This window comes from Mobula birostris, chromosome 25 (genome assembly GCF_030028105.1).
Source record: "Mobula birostris isolate sMobBir1 chromosome 25, sMobBir1.hap1, whole genome shotgun sequence".
In the NCBI taxonomy this organism is placed as follows: Eukaryota; Metazoa; Chordata; class Chondrichthyes; order Myliobatiformes; family Myliobatidae; genus Mobula; species Mobula birostris.
Window position 1 is genome coordinate 36,961,503 of NC_092394.1, and position 21,476 is coordinate 36,982,978.

The following is a 21,476-nucleotide window of genomic DNA, read 5'->3' on the forward strand; positions in this document are numbered from 1 at the left end:
TCTACTGAGTCTGGAGATGGAGGCAGCACTGAGCAGCTCGAAGGTTGCTATGGTGACTAACAGCACATTATTGATGTTACTTTCAAGGACTTGTTGCCTGCTTGCCTTTCTTTGCTGACAAAGGAAGGAGGGACTCTTTGAATGACAGGTGATGCTCAGCCTGGTGAGATAAATGGGAGGTCAGATGATACAGACCTCGGACACATGATCTGGGCACTGAATGAACATTGTTGTGCCCGCAGAGAAAGTGGGGTTTGGAGGATCGATCAATCAGATCGATCCAAATTGCTATTCCAGTGGTGAAGAAGGGGTTGACTGGTGAGGAGTTGTTTATGTGTTCATCCTTGCCGGGGTGATAGCTCTACCACAGGAAAACCGGTCGCCCTGGTTAAAGTCACAGTCGGTGACTTCTGAAGGATTTCGGAGGACGACGAGAAGATCGATGGCAACAGCTCACCTGAAGACTCAACTCTCTCTCTCTCTCTCTCTCTCTCTCTCTCCATCACTACTCAACTAAATACCACAAACTGAACTGAACTGAACTTTACTCAACATCATAAGACTGTATCTTTTTACCCCTAGACTTAAAGAAGCTTGGTTTTCATACATATGTTTCCACACTTATTGATTTACGTACATATATATATATATTCATTGCTAACCTGTGTGATTTATTTACTCTGATATCACTGTATTGCATAGTTACTAATAAATATTAGTAGCTTATAGCAATACGAGACTCCAAAGTGGTTTCTATTTCTGCTGGTTCTTTATCCCCGTCACGAGGTACGTGACAGTCCAGTATGTCATGGAGGGGGTGAGAGGGATTGTCCATAATGCTCCGTAGCTTCTGCAGCATCCTGTTCTCAGACACAACCACCAGGAAATCCAGTTCTGCCCCCAGAACAAAACCAGCCTTCCTGACAAGCTTATCGATCTTCTTGCTGCCAGCCGCCCTCACCATACTGCTCCAGCTGACAACAGCGTAGAATAGAATGCTGGTCGCCACTCAGTCGTAGAACACAGATTGTTTTTATTTATTCTGTGACAGAGATCATACACTCCCAAAACTGTGCTCCTGAGAAACAATGATCCAATTTGCTTGATGCCCCATCTTAATCCTTCGCAATGGAAAGCAACACACACAAAATGCTGGAGGAACTCAGCAGATCAGACACTATGTATGGAAATGAATAGACAGCCGATATTTCGGACTGAGGCCCTTCTTCAGGGCAGGAAAGGAAGGGGGGAAGATGCCTGAATAAAAGGGTGGGGGGGAGGAAGGGCTAGCTGGTCGATGATAGGTGAAGCCTGGTTTGGTGGGAATGGTCAAGGGCTGAAGAAAAAAGATTCTGATGGAAGAGAAGAGTGGAACATAGGAGAAATGGAAGGGGGAGGAGACCTAGGGGGAAGTAAAAGGCAGTTGAAAACAAGTAAAAGGTCAAAGTGGGGAATAGAGGAAGGGGGAGGGGGAGGAATTTGTTTATGACAAAGAGAAATTGAGATTCTTGTCATGAGGTTGGAGGCAACCCATATGGAATATAAGATGCTGCACCTCCGCTCTGAGGCTGGCCTCACCTTGGCAGAAGAGGAGGCCATGGACCGACATGTTGAAATGGGAATTAAAATGTTTGAAATTAAAAAGGGGGGATCTCATTGGAACCTACTGAATGTTGAAAGGACTAGATTGGATGGATGTAGATAGGATGGATGTGTCTCCAGAACCAGTGAACACAGTCTCAAAATTGAGGAGTGGCATTTTAGAGATAAGGATGAATTTTTTTAGCCAGAGAGTAGTGAATCTGTGGAATGCTCTGCCACAGACTGCAGTGGAGGCCAAGTCTGTGGGTTTATATAAAGTGCAAATTGATAGATTCCTGTTTGGCCAGGGCATCAAAGGATATGGTGAGAAGGCAGGTGTATAGGGTTGAGTGGGATCTGGGATCTGCCATGTTGAGATGGTGGAGCAGGCTCAATGAGCTGAATGGCCTATTTATGCTTCTATATCTTATCATCTTATGGCCACTGTGAAGTCCCTCATGTGGTGGATGGTGCCGAGGTGCTTGAGAAGTGGTCCACCAATTTACGATTGTTCACCAATGTAGAAGAGGCTGCCATGGGAGCATCAGACACAATAGACGACACTAGCAGATTCACAGGTGAAGTGTTGACTCACCTAGAAGAACTGTTTGGGACCCTGATTGGAGGTGAGGGAGAAGATGTATAGGGACGTATAGCTTGCAGGGATAAAGGCCTGGCGAGAGATCAGTGGAGAGGGACAAATGGACAAGGGAATCGCAGAGGGATAGATTCCTGTGGAAAGCAGATGGGGGCGAAGGGAGCAGAGATATGTGTCCTTAGCAATGGAAATGGTTACAGAGTTAAAGATGTAGATTGTTTCTGAGTGATGTACTTGACTCCTCATGTGGGCAGACAAATCTTTGAAGCTGGCAGTTTAGCTGGTTAATATTTAATGAGTCTTTTTGACAGTGTGTAAGATTATCTGCAGGAAGAATAGTTAACTCTACTTATATTAATAGGGATGGGTGGTTATATAGACTGTTGCTCAGACAACTGTGTAAACTGAGCTGGGGCTAGTTTTCTATTGTGCTGGGATAGCATCTCGGTTCTGGGAAATGTGCAAGCTATGAAGTGGTGACAGAGGGAGAAGGTGTGGAAGGATAGAGAGCATTGTCCTTGATACTCCCTGTGGCTCTTGACTGTCCAGAGCTATAATATTCACCAAAACTTTGTAAAATAGGGTCCAAATTGTCAAAAGCTATTTGAGTGTAGAGCTAAAAAAGCATTTTTGTTGTATAGCCAAAACTACTAAATTGAAATTATGTGCAGGACAGAGAACAGGTGCTGGGATGTTATGAAAAATTTATATCTTGCCACCTACCATGCATCATATTGTGAATGTGCAATTTCATTCAACTCTCCTCATTGATGTGTCCCCTGGTATCTACAAAAATATCAATATTGCAATAACCAGCTGACGCAATTAGCAAGGGAGGGAAGGAGAGAAGAGCTAAAGCACTGCTTGTTCAGGCCAGCTAGGAGGTAGATAGTGTGAAACATGTTCTTAGATCAAAGGAGAAGCTGCAATTAGTATGGTTTATGGCAAGGGGATGGGGGAGGGTGGGGTGTTACCTTTGAAGTGAAATCCCTCATCCTCAAGAGGTACTGAAATCAAAACGAGTTATCTTGCCAATCACCAGCATATGTCAGGAGGTGGACCACTGAGACAGGGACTGTAATGGAGTAAGGGGAACTGCTCATTTACCAGCAGATGTTAGGCAGTGAACCATTGACACGGACTGAAGTTTGGAAAGATGGTTTTGTCAGTCAATGGGAGTTAGATTGACCACCTAGGAAGCTGTGAATATATACAGGGTTTGGTTAGTAGTTATGATGCTTAGACAGAAATAGAAATATGTTATGTTGTCAGCAGTTACAATAACATTATCTCAATTTTCCAACTTCAGATACAGGTTTCAGCACAGAATATGGAATTCTCCTTCTATATGCCATTTACAAGAAGCCTCTTTTCAGGTTTTCTATGCAGCTAATAATCCAATTACTGACTCTTTGTAAATATAAGCAGCCTGGAGAAGCGCTAGCCCTACGAGTTGAAGTATGTTACATTAGCCTGTCCCTTACAGTAAGATGGCTCTGAGTAAATCAGTTATTAGATATTATATTTCCATAGGGAACTTCTTTTACCAATTATTTCACTCTGAGCTTCAGAACAACAGAATGCAGTCAAAGGTCATTCCTTTATTCATCAGAAGTTGCACATATAAAGTCACAATTAAGTGAGAGTGCAAAGTTCTTTATTATGTACCTGAACAATCGAGAATTCAAATTTCATACAGTCAAAATTTTACTGAAACAGCCATTTTGAAAGTACAGTTTTAACAATCTGTTTCCCACTGGAATAACTGACTGAGTTCACTATATATTTTCATCCATTCTCTCTGTGAATAGTTGATTTATTTTGCAATGTATATTCATAATATCCACAAAATGAATTACAGAAACTACAAAATAAAATTAACACATACTAATCTGTTTGTTCCTGTCTACGTTCGTCAAAATTGTAAAACTGTGAAAGGTAGGTCAAGTGAAATGTTTTAATTTGAAGAATTCCATTCAGGAAAGGAATATGAATAGGGAAGTGCAGACATGAGGAATTCTGCAGATGCTGGAAGTTCAAGCAACACACACAAAAAAATGCTGGTGAACGCAGCAGGCCAGGCAGCATCTCTAGGAAGAGGTACAGTCAATGTTCTGGGCCGAGACCCTTCGTCAGGACTAACTGAAAGAAGAGATAGACCCCCTCCTGTCTTCTCCTATCTTTTTGGATCTCCGCCTTCCCCTCCCACTTTCAAATCTCTTACTATCTCTTCTTCGAGTTAGTCCTGACGAAGGGTCCCAGCCCGAAACGTCGACTGTACCTCTTCCTATAGATGCTGCCTGGCCTGCTATGAATATGGAAGATTTTCTTTAACACAGAAACTGGGCCACAGAACTGAAGTGTGTACTAGTGGGGTCCTGAAAAGTGGAGCATGGCAGTGCAAGGTACTACCTACATAAAACTTCACCAGAGAAAGCAGGACCCACAGTCAATGACCTGATATGTCGTCTGTCAGGTCGTCTACTGATAAGACAGTTGACATCTTGTAAATCCAGACTTTGTACATCTATTAAATGAAAAATTTTGGCTAAGCCATGGAAGCTATGCAAGAGCTCTCGTATTATTGCTTCTGGTAACCTTCATCAAAGGTGCTACCATGAAGCCACTATAATAAGGTTGCTGTTGTAAATGCAGCAATAAATGAGAGTAGATCTAAAATCCAAAGAGAATAATTGATAATAAATGATAAGGTTGCTGTTTTAAATGCAGCAATAAATGATAGATCTAAAATCCCAATGAGATCTGTTCATTATTGTCATTATGTGCCGTGTCGTATGATGTAGGCGATCATGGTCCCATGACCATGATTGCTCTTGGTAAATTTTTTCTACAAAAGTGGTTTGCCATTGCCTTCTTCTGGGCAGTACCTTTACAAGATAGGTTACCCCAGCCATTATCAATACTCTTCAGAGATTGTCTGCGTGGTATCAATGGTCACGTAACCAGGAATTTTGCTCATACGACCATCCACCAGCTGCTCCTGTGGCTTTACAATGTTCTGATCGAGGACCTAAGCAGGTGTATACCTTGCCAAAGGGTGACCCGCGGGCTAGCAGAGGGAAGGAGCAGCTTACAGATCTATTACCTGCTCATAACGTTCAGTTGTTCATGACATATTATTAAAGAAGCATGTACTGCAGAATACTTCACCCATGACCCCAACATTGAAATGTCATTTTTTAAAGAATGATCACAAAAACTACTGGGATCTATCCAATTTATTTTATGACACAGCATTCTGTATCATTTTATTTGAGAAGATCCCATAGAACAATATTTTCTTGGAAATGCTATTGCCCGGTAGCACTCACATTGACAGTGAAGGAATGCTTTGAGAGGTTGGTCATGACTAGACTGAACTCCTGACTCAGCAAAGACCAGGGCCCATTGCACTTTGCTTATCGCCATAATAGGTCAATGGCAGGTACAATCTCAATGGCTCTCCAAAACGGCTTTAGACTACCTGGACAACACAAACACCTACATCAGGATGTTGTTCATCGACTATAGCTCAGCATTTAATACCATCATTCCCACAATCCTGATTGAGAAGTTACAGAACCTGGGCCTCTGTACCTCCCTCTGCAATTGGATCCTCGATTTCCTAACTGGAAGACCACAATCTGTGTAGATTGGTGATAACATATCCTCCTCACTGACAATCAACACTGGTGCACCTCAGGGGTGTGTGCTTAGCCCACTGCTCTACTCTATATACACACATGACTGTGCAGCTAGGCATAGCTCAAATACAATCTATAAATTTGCTGATGATACAACCATTCTTGATAAAGTCTCAGGTGGTGATGAGAGGGCATACAGGAGTGAAATATTCCAACCAGTAGAGTGGTGCTGCAGTAACAACCTGGCACTCAACGTCACAAAATGAAAGAGCTGATTGTGGACTTCAGGAAGGGTAAGATTTAATTAAGACTAATTTCTTACCCTTAATCGATCACATTACTCAACTTTCATTTAAATAGTCTCCATTTTATTTAACTTTGATTGGTCGTATTAATGCTGTTAAGATGTTTATTCTTTGAAAATTTTTATATGTATTTCAGGCACTACCGATTTTTGTTCCAAAATCCTTTTTTGCTAAAGTTGACTCTAAAATTTCTTCATTTATTTGGCAAAATAAAAACCCGAGATTGGGTAAAATACATTACAGAAAGGAAGGGTAAGATGAAGGAACACATACCAATCCTACAGAGGGATCAGAAGTGGAGAGAGTGAGCAGCTTCAAGTTCCTGGGTGGCAAGATCTCTGAGGATCTAACCTAGTCCCAATATATTAATGTAGTTATAAAGAAAGCAAGACAGTGCTATACTTTATTAGGAGTTTGAAGAGATTTGGTATGTCAACAAATACACTAAAAAACTTCTATAGTTATACCGTAGAGAGCATTCTGACAGGCTGCGTCACTGTCTGGTATGGAGGACCGAAAGAAGCTGTAGAAGGTTGCAAATCTAGTCAGCTCCATCTTGGGGTACTAGCCTACAAAGTACCCAGGACACCTTTAGGGAGCAGTGTTTCAGAAAAGCAGTGTCCATTATTACAGGACCACCAGCACCCAGGGCGTGCCCTTTTCTCACTGTTACCATCAGGTAGGAGGTACAGAAGCCTGAAGGCACACACTCAGTGATTCAGGAACAGCTTCTTCCCCTCTGCCATCCGATTCCTAAATGGACATTGAATCTTTGGACACTACCTCACTTTTTTTTACTATACAGTATTTCTGTTTTTGCATGTTTTTGAAAATCTATTCAATATATGTAACTGATTTACTTTATTTATTATTATTATTTTATTTATTATTATTATTTTTATCTTTCTGCTAGATTATGTATTGCATTGAACTGCTGCTGCTAAGTTAACAAATTTCACATCACATGCCGGTGATAATAAACCTGATTCTGATTCTGATTTTGATTCTGAAATGCACATTACACAAAATGGTAAACATTTTGATTGTAAAATGATCTAGCTATGCTCTGACTATCTTCTATCTTTGCTCTGACTATCTTCTATATTCTTCAGGGAAGAAGATGGCAGAGTTTCTCATCGAAATGTCGGTTATAATTGATACCTGTACCCAGCTTGAAACCCAAGAAAGTTTATTCGTCATATACCCTGGGAAAGCACTAGATCCATATTCATGGTTTGGTTTGTGAGTATATTGGATCTGATGTCAATTTATTGCTATGATTATCGTGAAGAAAACCATCCCTAGATTTTTCAGAACATGTCCAAAGAGAGTTGAAACAAACTTAACTTGCCTTTGATGTTGACAGCAGGGGTACAGTTCCATAAGTTATGGTATACATAAGATGACATTATAACTACTTTTTAAATCTTTGGCCAAACTACGCTGGTGTCACATTTCCCAAACCCCTTCTCTAATCACCACCGTGTCCTGGAGATGACACTTGTGGGTAATCCTAAAATTAAAATTTAGAAGTTGTGAAATGGTGTATTATTAAATATAGACCACAGTAAGAATAAAATAATTTTATATTTAACATATCTTCAAAGATGAAAAAGTGACAAAAGAGACTGCAGATGCTGGAATCTGGAGCAGCCAGCAATCTGCTGGAATAGCTCAGTGGGCTGAGCAGTATCTATGTGATGAAAGGAACTGTCAACGCTTTGGGACCTGATGCAGGGTTTCAACCCAAAATGTCAACTATTCCTCCCTTCCCACAGATGCTACTTGACCTGCTGAGTATTCCCAGCAGATTCCTCGCTGTTTCAAAGGTGAAAAGTTGGACAAACAAAAAGCAAATGGCCAGAAAAGATGCATGCTTTTGTGAGGCCATTCTGTTCTTTCAGAGTTTCCAAATGAACTGTGTCATCAATGTTCAGTGCAATGATAGCACCTCCAGCCATTGACTGATAGCCATTTCGAAATGCTTGGTATGCAACGACAATGGTTACATCATTTTTCTTCAATGCTATATATGCATTAGCTTTAGCAACTTCAGCATGAAATGTAAAAAAATAGACACCAGGAATTCTACATGTAAACAAACCTGTTGTAGGACTATAAAGATTTTGGGCATTGTATATTATATTTTCAAATTTAATTGGTGTTTTCCCCTCTGGGAAGTTATAGCCAAGGCTCACAGAGAAAGCAGCAAGAACTACTTTGTAGGTTCCTGGAAGACCTGGTGGTCCTGGGGCTCCCGTATCTCCTTTCTCTCCTGCTGGTCCAACCTTTCCTCCTGGTCCTATTTGTCCTCTCAACCCAGGGAGACCTCTGTTACCATCTGCACCTGGTAAACCATTAGCTCCATTTCCACCTTTAAGTCCGGGTACTCCTCTTGGGCCACGTGGACCTGGCTGTCCAGGTGTTCCAGGATAGCCTTGGGGTCCAGGTTCTCCTTGTACTCCAGGTTGCCCTGGTTTACCTGGCGATCCTCTTGATCCATCTGCACCTGGATCACCTTTTGGTCCTTTTGGTCCCATTGGACCTGGTTCTCCTGGTGGTCCTCTTGGGGCATTAATATCTGTTCAAAAAGATGTTCATCTTGTTTAGTGTGAGAACCTTCAAATGATTGTAATATAATAAGATTAATAAGAACTGTAATATAAAGATTCCTTCCTTTCCAGCCCTTTATTTTTCCCACCCACCTGGCTTCACCTATCACCTTCTAGCTATCCTCCTTTCCCTCCCCCAAATGTTTATTCTGGAGTCTTCCCCCTTCCTTTCCTGGTCTGAAGAAGGGTCACAGCCCAAAACATCGACTGTTTATTTATTTCCATAGATGTTGCCTGACCTACTGAGTTTCTCCAGTATTTTTTGTGTGTGTTGCTTTGGATTTCCAGCATCTGCAGACTTCCTCGTGTTTATCTTATATAATAAACCTGTATTTGGCAAGGAACTTTAATAGTGAAGGAAGCGCATGTATTACAAGCTTCATTAATAGTTGTTAGTGGACCATTAATTTATTGGCATGGACTGATGAACTGGAGACAGATGTTCAAATCTCATCATGGAGTATAAAAATTCAATCAATTACACACTAAAAACATCACTGGCTAAAAAACTAAGTTCAGAAACAATGCCTGTGAAACTACTGTTTCGTTCTAAGAAAGATTATCTGTGAAACCAGCTGGACTGGAAGACTTGTTGTATTTTATGGGTGAATATCCTGCCACTAGAGATACCCTCTCCAAATCTGCAGAAGTCAAAAACGCCTGTCAGAATGTGACTAAAAATGCAATGTTGCTATAAGCAATCAAACTTTACACAATTACAGCAACACTCTGTATATTTGGTATGGCTAGGAGTTGAGGAAACTTATCATGTGATAACTTATTGAGAAAAAGCTACTTTTGGAACACAAGGAGTTAGTTAATACTTACGTATGCACCGTGGTGCGGGTCCAGTCCATTTGCCAGTGCTGAGACAGGTTATTACTTCATACCCTAACATGTAATAGCCTTCTGCACAGGAATATGTCACGACTGGTCCTACACGTTTGAAAAAGCCATTTGCAATCCTTTTAGGGGGTGGACAGGCAATTTCTGTTGAAGAAAAGTAAGAATAAGAATGAAAAACAGTTGATGTACTCTAGAATAGAAAACTACAGTAAGGAAAAAATCAGTGATATAACAATTACAACAATGGTATAGAAGAGCTCCTGCTCTTGTTCCTCATTGTTAATCAATGGAGTTAGCAGGGCTTTGGATGTTGGCTGACGCCAGGTCCTTGCCCTCTATTGACTTTGCTGAATTTGACATGTTTAACAGAGGTCTGGGATGGGTTTTGACAATGGGACTTCATACACCATTTTTTTGATGCACAATACCTGTCCTATATACTTGAATAGGCCCCTAGTGATACCAAATGTGGAGTTTAGATCTTCTTATCATAACGTGCGTACATGCAATATTGAATTGAACTGAAATGGCTTTATTTCATACATTCTTTACATTAATGAGTAAAACTCTTTGTTATGTGTCCATCTAAATGTGCAATGTGCAGTCATAGTAATTTATAATAAATAAAACAGCCAGTGAAATATACAGTGCACTCAAATCAATGTGAGTTTATCAGTCTGATGGCCTGGTGGAAAAAGCTGCCCCAGAGCCTGTTGGTCCTGACTTTTATGCTGCAGTAATGATTCCTGGATGGTAGTAGCTGGAATAGATTGTGATTGGGATGGTTTGGGCCCCCAATGACCCTACGGGCCCTTTTAACATACCTGTTCTTGTAAATGTCCTGAATCATGGGAAGCTCACAACTACAGATGCGCTGGGTTGTCTACAGGACTCTCTGCTAAGTCCTGCGATTAAGGGAGGCACAGTTTCCATACCAGGCAGTAATACAGCAGGTCAGGATGCTCTCAGTTGTGCCCCTGTAGAATTTTCTTCGGATTTGGGGCCCATACCAAACTTCCTGAACTGTCTGAGGTGAAAGATGTGCTGTTGTGCCTTTTTCACCACACAGCTGGTGTGCACAGACCAAGTGAGGTGCTCGGTGATGTGGATGCTGAGGATCTTGAAGCTGTTTACCCTCTCAACTCCAGATCCATTGATGTCAATAGGAGTTAGCCCATCTCCATTCCTCCTGTAATCCACAACCAGCTCCTTTGCTTTTGCAGCATTGAAGGAGAGGTTGTTTTGGATACTGTTGGGGGAGATGTCTCATCAGGGGAAGGCAGCAGCAGCCGAGTTCATGGCACCATGGGTGGCTCTGCGGCACAGGAGGGAAGGAAAAGGAATGGGAGAGCTATAGTGATAGGGGATTCGATTGTAAGGGGAATAGATACGCATTTCTGTGGCCGCAAACGAGACTCCAGGAGGATATGTTGCCTCCCTGGTGCAAGGGTCAAGGATGTCTCTGAGCGGCTGCAGGACATTCTGGAGTGGGAAGGTGAACAGCCAGTGGTCGTGGTGCACATAGGTACTAACGATGTAGGTAAAAAATGCGATGAGATCCTACAACGTGAACTTAGGGAGTTAGGAGATAAACTAAAAAGTAGGACCACAAAGGTAATAATCTCTGGATTACTACCAGTGCCACATGCTAGTCAGAGTAGAAATAGGAGGATATATCAGATGAATATGTGGTTTGAAAAATGGTGCAAGGGGGAGGGATTCAAATTTCTGGGGCATTGGAACCAGTTCTGGAGGGGGTGGGACCGGTACAAACAGGACGGTCTGCACCTGGGCTGGACTGGAACCAATGTCCTAGGGGGAGCATTTGCTACTGTTGTTCATGAGGATTTAAACTAATGTGGCAGGGGTATGGGAACAAGTGCAGAGAGAGAGAGGGGTGTAAAATGAGGGTCGAAGCAAAAAGTAGTAAGGTGAAAAGTAAAAGTGGCAGGCAGGCAAATCCAAGGCAAAAATCAAAAAGGGCCACTTTTCAACATAATTGTATAAGGGCTAAGAGTGTTGTAAAAGCAAGCCTGAAGGCTTTGTGTGTCAATGCAAGGAGCATTTGTAACAAGGTGGATGAATTGAAAGTGCAGATAGTTATTAATGAATATGATATAGTTGGGATCACAGAGACATAGCTCCAGGGTGACCAAGGATGGGACCTCAACATTCAGGGATATTCAATATCCAGGAGGGATAGACATGAAAGAAAAGGAGGTGGGGTAGCATTGCTGGTTAGAGAGGAGATTAATGCAATAGAAAGGAAGGATATTAGCCGGGAGGATGTGGAATCAATATGGGTAGAGCTGCATAACACTAAGGGGCAAAAAATGCTGGTGGGAATTGTATACGGGCCACCTAACAGTAGTAGTGAGGTTGGATGGCATTAAAAAGGAAATTAGAAATATGTGCAATAAAGGAACAGCAGTTATAATGGGTGACTTCAATCTACATATAGATTGGGTGAACCAAATTGGTAAGGGTGCTGAGGAAGAGGATTTCTTGGAATGTATGCCGAATGGTTTTCTGAACCAACATGTCAAGGAACCAGCTAGAGAGCAGACCATTTTAGACTGAGTATTGAGCAATGAGGAAGGATTAATTAGCAATCTTTTCGTGAGAGGCCCCTTGGGTAAGAGTGACCATAATATGGTGGAATTCTTCATTAAGATGGAGAGTGACATAGTTAATTCAGAAACAAAGGTCTTGAACTTAAAGAAGGGTAACTTTGAAGGTATGAGACGTGAATTAGCTACGATAGACTGGCAAATGATACTTAAAGGGTTGATGATGGATATACAATGGCAAGCATTTAAAGATTGCATGGATGAACTACAACAATTGTTCATCCCAGTTTGGCAAAAGAATAAACCAGGGAAGGTAGTGCACCCGTGGCTGACAAGGGAAATTAGGGATAGTATCAATTCCAAAGAAGAAACATACAAATTAGCCAGAAAAAGCAGCACACCTGAGGACTGGGAGAAATTCAGAGTCCAGCAGAGGAGAACAAAGGGCTTAATCAGGAAAGGGAAAAAAGATTATGAGAGAAAACTGGCAGGGAACATAAAAACTGACTGTAAAAGCTTTTATAGAAATGTGAAAAGAAAAAGATTGGTTAAGACAAATGTAGGTCCCTTACAGTCAGAAACAGGTGAATTGATCATGAGGAACAAGGACATGGCAGACCAATTGAATAACTACTTTGGTTCTGTCTTCACTAAGGAGGACATAAATAATCTTCCGGAAATAGTAGGGGACCGAGGGTCTAGTGAGATGGAGGAACTGAGGGAAATACATGTTAGTAGGGAAGTGGTGTTAGGTAAATTGAAGGGATAAATCCCCAGGGCCAGATGGTCTGCATCCCAGAGTGCTTAAGGAAGTAGCCCAAGAAATAGTGGATGCATTAGTGATAATTTTTCAAAACTCTTTAGATTCTGGACTAGATCCTGAGGATTGGGGGGTGGCTAATGTAACCCCGCTTTTTAAAAAAGGAGGGAGAGAGAAACCGGGGAATTATAGACTGGTTAGCCTAACATCAGTGGTGGGGAAAATGCTAGAGTCAGTTATCAAAGATGTGATAACAGCACATTTGGAATGCGGTGAAATCATCAGACAAAGTCAGTATGGATTTGTGAAAGGAAAATCATGTCTGACAAATCTCATAGAATTTTTTGAGGATGTAACTAGTAGAGTGGATAGGGGAGAACCAGTAGATGTGGTATATTTGGATTTTCAAAAGGTTTTTGACAAGGTCCCACACAGGAGATTAGTGTGCAAACTTAAAGCACACAGTATTGGGGGTATGGTATTGATGTGGATAGAGAATTGGTTGGCAGACAGGAAGCAAAGAGTGGGAATAAACGGGACCTTTTCAGAATGGCAGGCAGTGACTAGTGGGGTACTGCAAGGCTCAATGCTGGGACTCCAGTTGTTTACAATATATATTAATGACTTAGACGAGGGAATTAAATGCAGCATCTCCAAGTTTGCTGATGACATGAAGCTGGGCGGCAGTGTTAGCTGTGAGGAAGATGTTAAGAGGATGCAGGGTGACTTGGATAGGTTAGGTGAGTGGGCAAATTCATGGCAGATGCAATTTAATGTGGATAAATGTGAGATTATCCACTTTGGTGGCAAGAACAGGAAAACAGATTATTATCTGAATGGTGGCTGATTAGGAAAAGGGGAGGTGCAATGAGACCTGGGTGTTATTATACACCAGTCATTGAAAGTGGGCATGCAGGTACAGCAGGCGGTGAAAAAGGCGAATGGTATGCTGGCATTCATAGCAAGAGGATTAGAGTACAGGAGCAGGGAGGTACTACTCAGTTATAGAAGGCCTTGGTGAGACCACACCTGGAGTATTGTGTGCAGTTTTGGTCCCCTAATCTGAGGAAAGACACACTTGCCATAGAGGGAGTACAAAGGAGGTTTACCAGATTAATTCCTGGGATGGCAGGACTTTCAAATGATGAAAGACTGGATCGACTAGGCTTATACTCGCTGGAATTTAGAAGATTGAAGGGGGATCTTATTGAAATGTATAAAATCCTAAAGGGATTGGACAGGCTAGATGAAGGAAGATTGTTCCTGATGTTGGGGAAATCCAGAATGAGGGGTCACAGTTTAAGGATAAAGGGGAAGCCTTTTAGGACTGAGATGAGGAAAAACTTCTTCACACAGAGAGTGGTGAATCTGTGGAATTCTCTGCCACAGGAAACAGTTGAGGCCAGTTCATTGGCTATATTTAAGAAGGAGTTAGATATGGCCCTTGTGACTAAAAGGATCGGAGGTATGGAGAGAAGGCAGGTACAGGGTTCTGAGTTGGATGATCAGCCATGATCATACTGAATGACGGTGCAGGCTTGAAGGGCTGAATGGCCTACTCCTGCACCTATTTTCTATGTTTTCTATGTTTGACACCACTGTGTCAGGGAGATGACTTCTTCCCTGTTAGCCACCTCGTTATTGTTTGAGATAAGGTCAATCAATGTACTGTCATCAGCAAATTTAATTAGCCGATTGGAGCAGTGGGTGGCGATACTGTCATGGGTATACAGGGAGTAAAGGAGGGGACTCAATATGCAGCCCTGAGGGTCTTGTGTATTGAGAGTCAGAGGGTTAGAGGTGAGGGAGCCCACTCTTACAACCTGCTGGCAATCTGACAGGAAGTCCAGGATCCAGCTGCACATGGCAGGGTCAAGGCCGAGGTCTCTGAGCTACTTGTTGAGCCTGGATGGAACAAAGGTGTTGAATGCTGTCCAAGAACAGCATTCTCACATAAGCATCCTTCTTCTCCAGATGTGTAAGGACAGTATATAGAGCAGTGGCTATTGCATCATTTGTTAATCAGTTGTGCCGGTAGACGAATTATAGGGGGTCCAGTTTGGATGGTAGCAAGCTGCAGATACAATCCTTGGCCAGCCTCTCAAGGCATTTGCTTATTATTGAGGTAATACTGTAATACAGTAAAGGTGCTCCAGACTGGTTCTAGGAATTACAGGCTTGCTGCATGAGGAGAGAGTAAGTAGACTGGGACAGCGCTCTCGCAGGTTTAGGAGAATGAGAAGAGAATATTGAAACAACAGAAGTGAAGTAAGATGTTCAGCCTTGATGAGGAACCAAAGACCAAGGTGTACTGCTTCAGAAAGAGCAAGTCAACCATCTCACAGTAGTGAACTTCTGGAATTTGCTGCCTTAGAAAACTGTGAGAATTCAATCATGCAATTCATTGAAAGTGCAGATCAATATTTTTTGGACATTAAGGAAGCAAGAGATATGGTTATGGTGGAGGAAAATGTCACTGTGGTGGAAGAGCTTGGCTTTCCTTGAACTTGATGAATGATTTAGCAGTCTTGGAGGACTAGATGGACGACTGCTTCCCTATTATTAATGCTCATAAGTAACTCAGACCTATCAATCTGCTGTTGGAGCATTAAGTAGCCTACCCATGCAAGTTGGTGGATCGTGGTTCCATTGACCTGAGGAGAGGCAACGTAGTGCTGCTGATCCTATCAACACATAGCCAGGATGACAGGTGTACGTCACTAAGTTGCCAGTTACCCGAGGTTCTCCATTTCGAATGGTAGGTGGATTACCACAGAAAGACACTGTATTTGAACAAGAAAATCATTTGAGAATCATAAATAGGATCAATTGGAACAGGGAGCAAAAAAAATAAAACATTATTAATTAATCCAGTAATGAAAAGCAGATTCACTACTTTGGGGATTGAATCCGAGGTATTCAGAGTTCCGAATGGGTAGGCTATAATCAGAAGAGCTTAGTGGTGTGCTGTTGGTCTGGAGGAGATGATGTTTACTTAGAACTTATGCACAAATAAGAAGCCTCAGTGTAGGACACTCAGGAAGAGATAGTCATGGAAGAGAGAATTGTGAATGAGCAGGTACAAGCAACGTAATTGTGGACTGACTGAAGTTTATCCACATTGAATGGAGAGATGGACAAAGAGAAGACAGGAGCAAATGATACTTTATTCAGGTGGAAGTCCGTCAGATCCATGGAGATCAGCTGCCATTTCCAGACCAATTGTAGTTCAGGATGGTGAAAAATATGTCTGGTTCGTTATTCCATGAAGCCAACCAGTATTTTCTAAATTAGGGTAGTTAGTGTATTTAGTAGTGGTGAATGAAGTCATCAGTGTGATTCCTTCCCAGATATTGCAGCTAAGGTAATCGTAGACCACAAGAAGACAAGGACAGTGATTTCCTTTGCTTCCGCTAGAAGTTGGCCCCAGCAAATTAGGTAACACTATTGAGTTCAGAAGTGAAAAATGCATTTAGCGGTAGATAACTTAATGAAGGGGTGATGCAGCTAAAGTTATAGAATTAGAAGGCAGAAATGATGAGCTGAAATTTGTTGGCACCACTGAGGTAATGATGTTTAATGTCTAATTGTGGGGGAGATATTCCAATCCATTAGATTATCAAAAAGCAGAACAAAAGCATAAAATCTACTACAATATGAATGCCAGAAGCTGAACTAAACATTGTATACTTTATATCCTCCAACAGCTAGAAGGAATTGTTATAAATTTTAGAAAATTGCATTCTCCACACTATGAAATGTATTATGATAACCAGCAGCTGTGGATTCTACATTGTACACTTGTTGTGATGGTTAAATTACAGAGAGGTTACAATTCTAGTTCCATATGGGGTTGATTAACTCAGGAGTCACCCACACATTAAATGGCAGCACACCCAAATACATTACATCTGCCTTGCTGCTGAGATTATTTTTCTTTCTTCCGAATGCCCAGTTAATAACTGATCTTCCCTGACTGACCTAAGACAGAAAATTCAGAGCTGCTTCTCACTCCAGATGTTTACAGCTGACCTCTAGTTTCAATGTTCAGATGATTGGTTATTATTTGGAGAGAGGAGGTTCAAAGACTCCCATATTTTTTTCCTGCTCTTGTGACTACCATTCTGTGCATATAATCCAATGGAGTCTGTGAAGAAGGCTGATGTATCAGCCGGTTTTGGGAACCCTGGCACTTGACGAATTAATAAGTGCTTCCACTGAGAAAATAGAGGCGAAACCCTGGGGATGTCCATTTATCCTTCACTTTCATTCTTCTGTCTTAAACCACAGAAAAGTGCTAGGAATTCCAAGACAATATGAAGAGCTGAGACCAATCTCCTGATCTTTAAACTTCGTACATGGATAAAGCTTTCCAGGTGTACGGACTTCTGGTGATTCTAATTCTGCATGAAGGAGTTGAGTTAAGATTAACTTTTTACCCTTAATTGACCATATTATTCAACTTTCATCTAAATGGTTTCCTTTATATTTAACTTTGATTGGTCGTATTAATGCAGTTAAGGTGTTTTTTCTGCCAAAATTTTTATATATATTTCAGGCATTACCGATTTTTGTTCCAAAATCTTTTTGTGATAAAGTTGACTCAAAAATTTCTTCATTTATTTGGCAAAATAAAAACCCGAGACTGGGTAAAATACATTTACAGAAAGCTAAGAGAGATGGAGGTTTAGCATTACCTAACTTTAGATTCCATTATTGGGCAATTAATATTTGACATATGAAATTTTGGTTACTTGACCAGGATGTACTATCCATTCCTAAATGGGTAGCATTGGAATTACAATCTGTTCAGGGCTATACACTTGGTTCTATTTTAGGTTCCTCTCTTTCTTTTGATTTGAAACGCCTCAAACAGGTATCTAACCCGATAATTAAATATACCTTACGTATTTGGTTTCAATTCAGAAAATTTTTTGACCTTAACCAATTTGGGCTAGCGATTCCCATTTTAGGTAACATATTTTTTCCTCCCTCTTTTACGGATCGTGCTTTTCAAATTTGGAAGACTAAGGGTATTTCACGGTTTTTGGATTTATTTTTAGATGGTTCCCTTATGTCTTTTGAACAATTATCTAATAAATATAATTTATCAAGAATACATTTTTTTTAGGTATCTACAAGTTAGAAATTTCCTAAGTACTATACTTTCTTCCTTTCCAATGCTTCCTCCTACATACATTTTAGATACTACAATTAACCTTAATCCATGTCAGAAAGGTGCATCGGCTATGATTTATAATATTATTATGAAACTTAGGAAAGCTCCATTTGATAAGATTAGGGTAGATTGGGAACAGGAATTGGGGTCTATCATTTCCGTGGATGACTGGGGGCAGATTTTACAATTAGTCAATACTTCCTCTATCTGTGCTAAACATTCCCTAATTCAATTTAAAGTTGTTCATAGAGCACATATGTCCAAAGATAAATTAGCTCGCTTTTATTCTCATATTAATCCTTTTTGTGATAGATGTCCGGGGCAGATAGCCTCTTTAACTCATATGTTTTGGTCTTGTCCTACTCTGGAAACATTTTGGAGAGACATTTTTAATATTATCTCAAAGGTATTGAATATGGATATCTCTCCTCAACCTATTACTGCTATCTTTGGACTACCTAAAATTTCCAGTAATCTTTCTCCTTCAGCCCGTAGAATGATTGCATTTCTTACTTTAATGGCGAAAAGATGTATCTTACAACATTGGAAAGAGCTTAATGCTCCAACCACCTTTTTTCGGTTTTCTCAGACGATATTATGCTTGAATTTGGAGAAAATTAGAAGCAATCTTTATGATTCCTCACTTAAATTTGAACAGACCTGGAGATCTTTTATTCAATATTTTCATTTAATGTAATTTTTTTTTCTTCTCTTTTTTGCTCCATATTTATATACCCTTCTTGTTTTTTTTTTACTGTTTTTAATGGAGGTCGGGTTTGAGGACGTGATTTTAAGTTCTTTAACTCTACTTGGTTCCAAGTTAGCCCATTGCTTTGCTTTGCTTTTAGTTTAGTTGCACGGTGGGCTTTTTTGGGGGGGGTTTCTTTCCTTTTCTCTATTGATGTATGTATATATATATATATATATATATATATATATATATATATATATATATAAATCAGTATACTATTATGTTACCTTAGTATGTTATGTTTAAATTACATTGTTTGTATCACTTTTTTTTCTGTATTAATATCTCCTGTAATTTTATTATATTCTAACAGTGTATTAGTGCCTATATGGCTTACCTTTTTGTATACTTATTCAATAAAAAGATTTAAAAAGAAAGAAAGGAGTTGAATTTCAGTTCGGGATCAGGGTGACCTGGGGAAGCGGACCAAGGACTGGCAGATGGAAGTTAACTCAAAGAAGTGTATGGTATTGCATTTCATCAGTTCAACCAGGGCATGACTTGCACACTAGATGACAGATCCAGTGTTGTAGGAAGAGTGATCTAGGTACAGGTAAGAAGTTCCCTGAAAGTGGCTATACAGGTAGTCAGGGGAGTCTAAAGCTAGAGGACATTGATCTGAAGTTATATGGGAAAGATTTAGAAAGGACATAAGGGGCAAATTTTAATGCAGAGATTGGGAGCTATAAGGAAGGAACTGCCAGAGGAAGCTGTAGAGGTGGGTACAATTACAATGTTTAAGAGAAATTTGGACAGGTACGTGGATAGACAAGGTTTGTAAGGATAGAAGTCTAATTTAGGCAAGTGGGACCAGCTTGCACGGACATCTTAGTTGGCATGGATAAGTTGAACCAAAGAGCTAGTTTCCAAGCCGTATAACCCTATGAATCTCAAAAGTAAGGACTCCTCATTATATGAAAAGCTATAAAAATCAATTAACCTCAGAGTCATAATCATTTGAAGGAATATCAAACAACTTTGACTGTACTGATCCATGAGTTTAGTACGCCCACTTATAACTGAATTTTAGAAATTAACAATGGCTAAATTCTCTGAATCCCATCATTCTGGTCATCAAAGCACATAATTCTAATATTTAATCTATTGGGCTATATGGGTTGTCCATGGAGGGGTAGCCCTTCTGGTGAAGGGGATTGTCGTGTCCATTCTGTAGCAGTTCACTCACCTTTGGTACCCACCGGACTCTCAGCTCTCACCTGTGTCTCCAGTAGCTGTTTTCAATCAACAGTGGCCACACCCCAGTACACCGCTACAACAAGCGGGCTAAACCAGGTGAGGGTAGCCAGCAGCCTTATATCCCAGTGAGATAGGGACATGCCTAAGCTAGTATACAAAGTCAGATCTAGCGGATTGGGCGAATGGGATCTACAGTGAGATCCAGTGGCCAGGGAGGTGGCTCTACAATGATCTGTGGAGAGTGAAGGGCATGACAAGGGACAGAAGATGTCATGGTGGTCCACTGCAACCAAGGACGACCCCAGTTTGTAATGCTTGTTCATACCATTGGATCCAGACTTCTGAGGTCGAGAGTGCAATGGCTTTTCCACTTTACAAGCTCTCCTGCCCAGGTTTCCTGTCATCATCGGACACGATGGACAACCACCATTTAATCTACCATCCAACACCAGAAATGCATTGCCGCTATAAAACTTGGGAATGAATTTTCTGCAGTATTCCTCCAATCACCCCGTTTACCTTTATTGGAAATTCCACAAAAAGTACAAAGAAATGAAGGTGCTTAGTATTTTCTCTTCATCTATTTGTACAATTCCCATGATTATATTATTCTAAAGATCTTTTCTTAACTCACAATAATGCCTTTGGAGATCATTGATATTCTCAAAGGGATCCAAATTTGCAGGAATTATATTGCTGTAAAATAAAATTTGTCTGAGATGAAATGATCCAATTAATATAACTTCAATCATAATAAAATATCTTAATCTGAAAGAGCTTTTGATGAATTCATGGTGTATATTTTATAATAAAGGAAGATTGACAACCTAAAAATTTCAAGGTAGCAAAGGAGAAAGGCTCTATTTAAATGCACTTTAATTATCCAGCTGAGGTTCCCAGTTTTAGTGCTCAGACTCAGCGGTTGCCCCATGGTAAACTCATTGTCCATCAAAGTACATTTCAGTAATACATTCACTTGTCTATTTCAATCCAACACTGTGTTGCTCAGATTCTTCCAAATGTGGCATTCCACCACATTTTAATTTTCCAGTACTAGATTTAGTGTTGAGCTTCCTTCCCAGTATATTAGATCATTCCAAATATTTGACACTTTTTGTTAAAGGTATACACCTTTAACAAAGATGTCATTGAGAAGTGGAAGCCTTAATTACAGTGTAAGCATTGTATTGAAATAGGATTTAGTTGAGAATTATGCTAATGATTAGCTGTTATCCCAGGGCTGAAATGGCTAGCATGAAAGGGCACAGTTTTAATATGCTTGGAAGTAGGTACAGAGGAGATGTCAGGGGTAAATTTTTTTATGCAGAGAGTGGTGAATGCGTGGAATGGGCTGCCAGCGATGGTGGTGGAGATGGATATGATAGGATCTTTTAAGAGACTCCTGGACAGGTACATGGAGCTCAGAAAAATAG